The following is an 11,978-nucleotide window of genomic DNA, read 5'->3' on the forward strand; positions in this document are numbered from 1 at the left end:
GATGAATGGATAAAGAAGATGTGGCACATATATACAATGGAATATTATTCAGCCATAAAAAGAAATGAAATTGAGTTATTTGTAGTGAGGTGCATGGACCTAGAGTCTGTCATACAGAGTGAAGTAAGTCAGAAAAAGAAAAACAAATATCATATGATAACACATATATCTGGAATCTAAAAAAAAAAAAAAAAATTGGTTCTGAAGAACCTAGGGGCAGGACAGGAATAAAGACGCAGATGTAGAGAATGGACTTGAGGACATGGGTAGGGGGAAGGGTAAGCTGGGACGAAAAGAGAGAGTAGCACTGAAATATATACACTACCAAATATAAAACAGATAGCTAGTGGGAAGCAGCTACATCACACAGGGAGATCAGCTCGGTGCTTTGTAACCACCTAGAGGGGTGGGATAGGGAGGGTGGGTGGGAGACGCAGGAGGGAGGGGATATGGGATATATGTATATATATATATAGCTGATTCACTTTGTTATACAGGAGAAGCTAACACAACATTGTAAAGCAATTATACTCCAATAAAGATGTTAAAAAAAAAAAGGATGGCACTTATATTTCAGCCTTGGGCAACTGAGAGGATGATGGGAGTACCTTATTAAAAGGAGAAAAACTGTTAAGATGGGGAGTGTGAAAAAAGATAAGAATATACTTAGTGGGAAAAAATAATCAAGTCTTCAAAAGATGTTATGTTTGAGAATTGGTGAAAGCTCCAAGCATGGCTGCTGGTAGACAGTGTGATAGGCCAATCAGTAGCTCAGAGAAGAGGCTAGGGCTAGGAGTCAACATCTGTTTGATCCTATCTCCGGACACCCATTGGACACATCTGCAAAAGGGTAGGGAGGCTATGTATTAGCACTTGCGGGTGACATATTTTGCAAGTGAAGTGATATGCTGGTTATTCCAGCCACTTCCTTCTGTCTCTCTCTATTCAATAGAACTAAAGCAGTAAATGTGAAGCCCATCTGAAATGGCAAAGACCTGAAGCTATACCAATCTCTCTTTCTCTCTCTCTCTCCCAATTTCCCTCTAGCCCACCTCCATCTGTTTCATTTCTTTCTATATACAGTTCAGAATTAAAATCTGAAAATTGGTTTTTGGGGAATTTTCAAGTGAGTGGGCTTTACCCACCTACAGCTTTTTCGATATGAAGCTATGAAACCCAACTTGTTTTAAGAAAACCATGGGGCTTCCCTGGTGGCGCAGTGGTTGAGAGTCCACCTGCTGATGCAGGGAACACGGGTTCGTGCCCCGGTCCGGGAGGATCCCACATGCCGCGGAGTGGCTGGGCCCGTGAGCCATGGCCGCTGAGCCTGCGCGTCCGGAGCCTGTGCTCTGCAGCAGGAGAGGCCACAGCACTGAGAGGCCCGCGTACCACAAAAAAAAAAAAAAAAAAAAAAAAAAAAAGAAAACCATGGCCACAGATCAGCTTACTATAGAGTTCTCTATGCTGTGGTTGAAGACCCAAGACCAGCCAACAATAATGTGGTACTTTCCACCTATATGCCATTTTTTCTTGTGATGTACCCTTCTAGGGAAGGGTGACTGTGGTCTAGGGTAAATTTTAGACACCTAAATGCCACAATGTCATCATTATTTCTGAGAAAGCTCAATTTCTTCATTTAGTCTCAGATTGTACCTGTCAGATGGTTGCCTCCTCTGCTAATTGACTTGGAGACTTTAATAAATAAGACACTCACTATGTATCATTTATGTCCTTTTAGACTGTACTCTTAGTGAATATGAATACTCTGCTGATTCCATTTAACTTGTTACAGATCCGGGCACCTGCTTCTGGGCTGCAGCACATCTCAGCTGTAGAGTTTTTTAAATGCTTTGGCAATTGAAGTGCATCTTCACTATTGAATGGCATCCCTCATCTATAAAACCATTTACAAACTTTACTGATCAAGCTGTACATTTCTGAGTTGGAATTTAATCTACAGAGCCTTCTGCAAAATGAGCTGAATCCTTTACTAATCATGGGCAATGGTAGAATTTATTTGGTTTGCAGCAGTTTGTATTATTTGCTTGTTATACCCCTTGGTTCCTGCTGCAGACTGCTGTGCAGTGTTACTGGAGCTGGGAAATCACTCTCCACATCGTCCTACTCCCAAGGTGATAGCATTTTGGTTGTGGATGAAATGTCTTCTTAATGTGAGAATCTCACCATTCACGCATGCACATATCCTCTCTCTGTGCCCACGTGATGCCACACAGTGAGTCCTGCCTGGACCTCTTCATAAACTTCTATGAAGTTACGATGTTCCAAAACATTAAACCAAAAGCAACGTTACTCCATTTGGCCACAGACACTATATGTCTCCCTTCAGCCTTGCACAACAAACACTGTTTGTGCTTCCTGTAAACCCCTAATGCAATTAAAATTGTTCCTGTGATACATCCTACCACTCTTACTCTGGAAACAGAGCAGTAGATTAAACAGTATGATAATGTAGAATTACTTTAATCAACCCTAGATATCATTTTATGATTTCTCCTCCAAAAACTGGTTTTATTCCAACTACAATATAGTAAACTGATGACTCAAAACTCCATAAATAAAGATATTCAAACACAAATTTTTATTCCTGGTTAGCAAACCTAGATAGACTGCACAGATAATTATAATGTAGTCAGAGCACTGTTTTAAGAAATAAACTGCTCCTCCATAATACTCTACAATTACATTGTTTCATAGGAAGAAAGAATAAACACTTCTAGAAAATGATTGTATTAACATCCATTCGTACCTGAACCAACATCTAGACTTGCCAGGTAAGATCAATATACTTGCTTCACGTTTGCATCACAGAATAGCAAGAGGGCTTTTGACTGGGTAAGATAATACTTAAGAGTTTAATCCTGGTATATCAGAAGATAAAGCACTCAATTGTCCAAGAGATTATAAAATTTATGTTTTAGTACTGTGTAGACATTAACCATACAGACGTTAGACCAGATAAGAGAATATGTACAATCTTGAGAACAGAAATATAAAACTGCCACTCATTTATGTTTGTTGAAGATTTTTCTCAAGAAAGCACATAAAAATGAGTAAGGTTGCCTACAGTATGCAGACAAAAAGATATATAGCCCAGTAATAAAGTCAGGAAATATGTTCTATATTAACAGATTCACTCCTCAATCCATAAATTGTATGCAAGATAGATTAAATAATTCCTTCATGACAGAATTTGTAAAAAATAAAATACATATAAATCTTCACCTTTTTTTCTTAAAACAAATCTCCACATTTGTTCAGGGGAGATCAGTACCAGCAATAATTGCCCCACTCATGGCTCTTTCATATACATGTTCTGAGTTTGTCTACTGGGAAATAAATGTTCTAGAAATCAAGTTACGTTATAAGAACTATAGAATATCACACTTGGATTCTTTAATATTTTGAAGTCTGCAGCATCTAACAGACTATAGGCAAATCTATTTCAAAAAATAGCTTTTGAAGGTTTTGCTAAATATATCTTTCCTTTTGCCCCAATTCCACTTCCATCCTGGGCAGATTTCTCTGTGTTAAAAGGACTCCCTATTGATTTTGAAAGCTGCTTCTTGGGGTCTTGCTAGGAGTATTCCAAGAATCTACTAGATGTCAAGAAGAGGGGTTTAATTTCAAGAATATGATTCAAACTATTTATATTTAATCCTTTCTATCAAATATATTGTGGGGAATGAGATATCTCAGAAAAATTTTAAATAATATTAGAAAAGATGTAGCACTGCCTTTTATTATTTAGTTGTTTTCTAGGTAATTTGTACAATGTATACCCTAGTGGAGACATGCTCACAAAATCTCCTACCCTACTGTTAGATTTTTGCCAAATACAATGGGGCAGGAGACAGCTCAAATGAAACTGGGCAAGCAAAGAAGTAAAAGCTGAAGCAAAACTATTCCAAGATATATGAACTTACAATTGAGCTCTTGCTGGGGAGTAACTTGCTAGTTTGCCTTGAAGTAATACAACTCTTCGTGAAATATAAGTCACATGCCTGTCTCTGGTACACGTAAGGGTCGTACATGAAACAAGCTAGATTTCACATGAAATTACATGTACATGAAATTACTCTAGATTTCACCTAGAATGATCCCTAGATTTGGTAGGGTAAGCACTCACCCATAATTCCTTGGGGACTACCAAAGATGATACATAGCACTGAATTCAGGGCCTACTCCTTGATTTCTATCCTATCTACAAACAAGAAAGAAGAAAAGGAGAGTAGCCTATGACAGTGCATGAATTATTCAGGCAAACTTATGCTGCTAAGGTTGTAACAAGTTACTATTTACTAATTCAGATTGGAAGAGGGTTAAAAAGTGGAGCCCTGTGTGAGAAGAAATACAGTGCTTGCTTAGGATGCTTCTGTGTAAGAAGGTTACCCCACCACCACCACAGCCAACAACAACAAAAAAAATGCAGATCTGCTGCTTTCTTTGAAGACAATGTCCCTGGGAGATCTTGCAATAGCAATGGGATTAGCAAAGGAACGTACACATCCATGCTGGCAAATAACTAAAACTCTTGTGCTATAATGTACTAATAGTCATGTCAGCATTAGGTGAAGTCCTAATCTTAATGTCAATTGAGCCCCACAGCATGGCTCAGAAGAAGTGTTCAGAATGAAAATGCAACAGCCCGTCTGTTTGAAAACACCTGGCAAAGGTGAGGAAAGCAAGGGCAGACACTGCTTAAATAATTCACAGAGTAGAGAAAAAGATAAATATCAATATATTCAAGATATGTCTGTGACAATCAAGCCAAAGTAAACTCTAAACCCTAATCCCCAGCCTTTACATATTTCATGGGAGACTGGAAGAGGGCCTGTAGGAAAGGAAAACAGGGAGGCTGCCCCAAAACAAAATATTGCCTATATAACCTGAGTTTGAGATCCATGCATATCAAATAGGGCCTCCAAATGCCAACCCGCCTACATCTCCAAATAATGTAAAACCAATTATCTATTGTCTCGTGGATCCTATTCACTGAGTTAAAGCCAGTAATCTCAAAAGTTCTGTCCTGTGATGCACTGGACAGTGGTTGGATCTGTCCCAGGCTTCTTTCTGATCCTGTTTCCTAACAAAGACAGACTTGCCAACAGCCCTCTAACAAGGAGATTCGAGCCTTTGAAAATAGGTTACTCAAGTTACTGCACTGTAGCTACTTAGATAGGATGACCCATCACAACTTTTCTGACACTCTCTTCAAAAGGATGCCCATGCAACCAAAGTGTGTTCTAGAAAGCACCAATTCAACCATCCCAGGAGGAAGATGCCTGGTCCATGAGGTTGTCTTTCCCTGGACCCGAGATGAGAGAAAAAAGATAAGGGAGAATTGAAGCCATATCCTTTGTCATCCACTGCACTTTGACCTTTTTAAAAGTATCTAATGTTGAGTGCTTGATTCGGTCAAATCATCTAGCACAGTTAAGGAATATTTTTAAAGGCTGTGTCTAACCCTCTGGCTATCTGAGAGTTCATCTACAACACCTCCCCAGATGTCCTCAGTCCTGGTTCCTGCCGGATGTCACCATGACCCTCCAGGAGGACCCCCTGGCCCAACCACGTTTAGGTGGGAGATTTCAGTCTTCACTGGATGAAGGCTCATTGGGCTGCATCTCTGCCTATACGACCATGGCTGGATAGATCTTTGTGTGTTCCCGTGCTCGGCCACTTGGGTTGACTTCAGCAACGCTACCTGTCTCCCAAAGCCCCTGAGGGCACCCTGCCTCAGACCTCACCACACGCGTCCCCTGCCTCCCGGCCTGGGGATTCCTTCCCACTTCTGGGCCGCAAATGGGCACCCAGCACGTGCCCACGCATGTGCACAGGTTCACTCACCTAAGCCTGAGGGTCTACAAGCTGCAGGAAGATGAGACCGCCCGGGGCGAACTGCAAGCCGTGATTCTTGCCAGGAACCCTGCTGCTGCCGTAGTGGAATCCGGCTTCCCACGCCGCTGCCGGAAGAGGGCGGGAAAGACCGCCCCAAGATGGCGGACACAAGGGCGCCCGCGCCGCGGGCCCTGAGGCGATCGTGAGGAGAGCGTCGGCGTGGCCCCACGCAGCTCCCTGCTGAGGAGTGCTGCGCGAGCTGGAGTAGGAAGAGGCGGAGGCGGCCTGACAGTCGACTGTCGGCTGCTCTCCCACTCGCCTGGGTCCGCCCCGAGGCAGTCAGCCCGCCCGCCCGCTGGCTCTGCCCGGCCCTGCACCTGCGCTGCCGCCTAAACTTAAAAGAAAAAAAAATAAAAGAAGTTGGATAATACAACCTAGAAGGCTGGTGAGTGAAGGGCCCATAGTGCAAACAGATCAATGAGAGACAGGAGATGAATGAGAGACAGGAGATGAGAAAGTCTAGAGGATAAGGCTGAATTCTTTTCTATCCTCTCCCACCACAGTAGACTATTCCAGGGTGCAGTCGTTTCAGTGCCTCCCAGAAGATGTCCTTTTATATCCAGCAACAGTTGAAATTGGCTGCGAACGTGAGATCAGCTGGGTAACCGACCCGCTTGTCCACAATCTCCCTCCTTCCACGACTTGCCTTCTTGCGCCTCCCTCGGCCCCCCCTGGGATTGCACCCGTGGTAGGGAGAGTGCTAGTAGGTAACTTTTGCCTCAGGCTCTCTTTTCCAGGAAACGTGGTTTAATACTGGACTGTAATGAGATTTGTATATGTTGAGTTTGAGGCTCCTGTAGGACATCCAAGTGAAAATATCCAGCAAATAAATAGATACAGGAATCTAAAGGGGTATCTGGACTGAGGATGAGGCATTTTACAGTGGGAAGTATTGTAGTATGCATGATTTCATTCCTTTGAAGCATTATTTTAAATTAAAAATTGACAAATGTGCTATATTTTTCATCGAGTGTCTACTATATGCTAGCGTGAATCCTGCAATCAAGGATCTTACAGTATGGAGCCATTCAGAAAGTGTCATGTTGTATGAAGGTTTTTCATCTGGCATCCATGAACTTGGATGAAAAACGAAAAACCAACAAACTTATTTTCACTAACCCCTAACTGATGTGTCAATTATAGATAGAGAACACAAACCACAGTAGTATTAACGGTACTTGTTATATTGTCAGCAATAGAAATCACAGGTATTTTCCTATCACATTGTAGTTGTCACAGGTAACTCATACAACCCTCACTATTGTTAAATTATGGCCTGTTAAATTATTAGACCTACTGGGAAACATAGTCTATAGTCAATACATAGTCAATGTGTTGTAATATCACAAAATGTTTCTAACATTTTCATAACTATTTGTCAATATATTAGTTTCTTTTTTAATCCTAGGAATTTTTATAAGTTGAAAAACATTATTCTGAGAAGGGGGTGCATAGTGTATTATTAGAACGTTTGGGATGCCAGAAAAAGTACTGCAAACCGAGTGGTTTAAACAGCAGAAATTTCTTGCTTCATAGTTCTGGAGGCTAGAAATCTAAGATCAAGGTCTTGCCAGATTGGTTTCATCTGAGTGCTGTAAAGAAAAATCTGTTACATGCCTCTCCCCTAGCTTCGTGTGGTTTGCTGTCCATCTTTGGTGTTCTTTCGCTTGTAGAAGCATCACCCCAATCTCTGCCTTCATCTTCACATGGCATTCTCCCTGTGTGTGTCTGTCACCAAATTTCCCCTTTTTGTAAGGACACCAGTCATATTGGATTATGCTTAACCCTAATGACATCATTTTAACTTGATTATCTCCGGAAAGACCCTATCTCCAACAAGGTCACATTCTGAGGTACAGGGGGTTGGGCCTTCCACATGTCTTTTGCTGGGTGGTGGGGCACAAATCAGTGCATGATAATAGGCTGCAACAGACTGCCAGAGCAGCCCCAGTAATGAGAAGATAAGAATGCCACCATAGGGGCTTCCCTGGTGGCGCAGTGGTTGCGCGTCCGCCTGCCGATGCAGGGGAACCGGGTTCGCGCCCCGGTATGGGAGGATCCCACATGCCGCGGAGTGGCTGGGCCCGTGAGCCATGGCCGCTGAGCCTGCGCGTCCGGAGCCTGTGTTCCGCAACGGGAGAGGCCACAACAGAGGAAGGCCCGCATACCACAAAAAAAAAAAAATAGAATGCCACCATGGAAGAATAGTCAACATAAAAAATATTTTAATACATTCTAAAAACTGTGGTTATTTTATAATATTGCTTTTCTTATGCATATTTTTTCACATATGCGTAGCTATATATGTCTGTGTATACATATGAAAAAGGCTGGAAAATGTTTTACCATACATAAAAAATGTTATCAGTGGTTTTCTTTCAGTGTTAAAATTGAGGGGATATAGGTAGGTTTACTTTCTCCTTTGTACTCCTGAAATTTTCAAATGTTCTTTATCTTAACATTTCAAGTGGTCTGTATCTCTAAAAAAAGTGTTACATAATAAATATACCTTTAAAGATTATAAAGATAAAAGTATCTCCACTCTTTTGAGCCTTAATTAAACCCTAAAATTCTACTTTTAATAGTCCCAACTTTAATGCACTCTACCCTATGTATTTAATAAATCAATAACTTTTTTCTTCATAGTTTTCCAAAATGTAGGTTTTGTTAAATATGTGTATGTGTGTATATGCACACACCAATGTGGCTGTAATTACCAACGAGCCCTCTCATAAGTAAAACAGTACATGTATATGATTTTCAATAGGATTGAATATGTAAGTATTTATTTTATATACATGTATTCAGAAATAAATCTCAAGTACGATCAGTGAAGTAATTCTATGCAGTGAAAAAAGTGTGAAAGAAATGAGAAAACAGTAGTGATAAATGAGGCAAGTGCCTTCAGGACATTTGAAAAGCAGCAGGAGGAGAGCAATTGGCTGGGTTGTATGAATAGTTATCCAAGTCACCAGTTCTTTTTTTTTTTTTTTTTCAGAGACCTAACTACTGCATATACAAAGTAAAAGTCAAAAAACCAGTTCAGTTGGGCTTCCCTGGTGGCGCAGTAGTTGAGAGTCCGCCTGCCGATTCAGGGGACGCCGGTTCGTGCCCCGGTCCGGGAAGATCCCACATGTCGCCGAGCGGCAGGGCCCGTGAGCCATAGCCGCTGAGCCTGCGCGTCCGGAGCCTGTTCTCTGCAATGGGAGAGGCCACAACAGTGAGAGGCCTGCGTACAGCAAAAAAAAAAAAAAACCAGTTCAGTTCAACCAGAAATAAGTAAAACATAAAATTTTAACAGTCACTTGGATAATCTAATCCTCCTTGGCATTTTCCCCTTGAAAAACTTCAGAGCATTGTCACAATTCTCTACTTCTCTTTGGCTATAGTTATCCAGTATCAGTGTACAAAGAAGGACATTAAGTAGCGTATAAGATGTTATATAGTGCCAGAAAATGTTTTATTTATTTCTGCCTTTTTTTTTCTTTCTGCCTTTTGATACCCCAAACTCTATTTTGCCCAAGCAATCAGAATAACAAATTACAGTTAGAAAATAATTGTTTTAGGTAGAAGAATATCAGAAATTGAAATAGAAAAGGACAGAAATGTGGGGATTATACAGAGCAGTACGATAAGGTCTATGAGAGCGACTCCAGCATGGATTGTCTCTGATGCAGCCATTTGGCAAAGCCCTGGTCTTGGCAAACTGAGCTGGAATTAACCTTTAGGATGTTTGAAATGATGAGACATTCAGCTCTTCTTCCAGTCCTTTAGGCACAGAGACATGCAAGTACAAAGTTGATCTCTTGGGCTTTGTAGTCAGACTTTCTGAATTAAAACCAAGCCTCTGACCTGAAGCACTTGCTTGACATTGGTTAAATTATTTACCCTTCCTGTGCCTCAGTTTCCTCCTCTGTAAAACTGTCACAACAGTAACTACCACTTGGAATTATTACGCACATTTAATTAGGAAACACATGGAAAGTAATAAGCCTATAAACAATTTCAACTATGAATATTATTACCATTGATTTTTTAACTCTAATCACATCCACACAGAAATTATTTTCACAGGGATTTTCACAATAGTTCAAGTAGCTTAGATTCATCAAGAAACCACTAGGAAATCAAAATGACAACATCATATGTCTACCATCACTCGTGGATTTAATCCAATTCCTTTTGCCCCTCTACACTTTAATTGTTGCTATGAAGGCACTTATTAACACTTCTGAAGCATGTTGGTATTGCGTAGTGATTCCTGTCAGTCTTTTGCTGACTCAGATCCCTTGCTTGTCTTTTCTTGCCCTTTGTTCTGTCTTTCTCTCAAAGACATCAAGAAAAAAAAAAGGAATCTGGTTTCTGGTTCAGGCTTCAGCTTCTGAAGGCTTGATTTGTGGTAGGAACAGAAGCAGCATTTTACCCTCCGATGACACTTCATTTCAGAAAGCTGCTTGAAAGGCTCTCAAGGGATCGATATAGGAAGTAGTCTCAGGTATTGCTATGTTATTGGTCAGACAACAGGAGTTGCCTGTTTGTAGCAAGAAAGCTGAAACAACCAGCTGGTTAAAATAATAGATCACAAGAGTAAACTCCATGAAATAGAATTTTAACAGGAATATTCTATAGTTAACCAAATCTGTATTTTGGCTTATGGGTTTTTAAGGCATTATAATACAGAAAGGAAATGTGAAAATACCATCTGCACAGCCACTATTTTGGGAAATTCAATAATGCAATGTAGAAAAAATTGACATACTGGCACATAAGCAAAAGTAAATCAAACTAGATTTAAATAAGCAAAATAATGAGCCAAATTCAAGATTCAAATCCATTTAAAATTTTTTTTTATTTTCCAACAGGAGGAAAAATCAAACATGGAACATACACTTTTAACGTCATTGGAATAATATTTTTTGTAAGACTTACGATACTATGTTTTGCTCCTGTTATTCCACTGTTTTTCCCTGTCTCCTCAGTCCCAAGCACAAATGGTGCATTTAAGACATTGGCATGAGACCACAACTCTCATTGACTTTAATGAGACTTCTGAGGTAACAATAAAAATTCAGTAAGATCATACTGTACATGAAACCACTTTATGAGGATGAAATTAATAAAATCATAATATTGACTAATGTTCAATAGGCAGGTGGAATTTTTTAATTGCATTATGTATGTATTCTACCTTGGGTGGGCTTATTCTAAAAATCCTGGGGAAAATTACGTATAGAAGTACAGAAGACAATAAAGTTATCTTATGAGCTGTTGACAAATTTGTAACTCTTTAAGCTTAAACATAATCTGGCCTTGCCTGCTGCAGATATTAGTTGGTCTCTTGCTGTTCTTTTTGTCTCATAAGCTAATGGGTAAAATTCTCCATTTTTTGTACGTTTATAAGCTACTTTTGCAGGAGCTTGTAAAAGTTCAAATTGAACAGTAACTAATTTTGTATCTTCACGTATACAAATTATTAGTGGAACTGGCAGTAAAATTTTGCTGGGAGCAGCATTATGCGTCATGTTCTAAGCTGGCTTGCTGGCATAGTATCACATGTAATATTGTAAAACAGTTTGTTCTAGTCAGCCTCAACTGGAGCTACTGTGACAACATTTTGCAGATGATGAGACTTAATTGCATGGAAATGTCATTTCTCAAAGATCCTAGAAACAAAGAACAAAATCTGGATTCAAAAAGAAATCTCATGTTAACAAGGTTACCAGGAATCAGCCTTGGATCAGGAGATTAGATGAACTCTGAGACATCTTGTATTTGATTTGACGAAATTACAAATATAACTTTAAATTCTTAAATGAAAAATAAAAGATAAAGCAGACAATCCTCTTAACTGATTAACCTTCTCATAAGCAATTTTATTTTGAAAATACAGATTAAATATTTACTAAAATAGTAAAAATCTAACTATAGTTACACAGAAGTTACATAAGGTTTCAACAAAGTACATAGGAATTTTTGCAGCATGTTGACTTTCAAAAAGAAAATGACTGTATAAACTTGCAAGAATGAAATTTATTTTTAGTGGTCCAGCTTTCAATATG

This window comes from Physeter macrocephalus, chromosome 2 (genome assembly GCF_002837175.3).
Source record: "Physeter macrocephalus isolate SW-GA chromosome 2, ASM283717v5, whole genome shotgun sequence".
NCBI lineage: Eukaryota > Metazoa > Chordata > Mammalia > Artiodactyla > Physeteridae > Physeter > Physeter macrocephalus.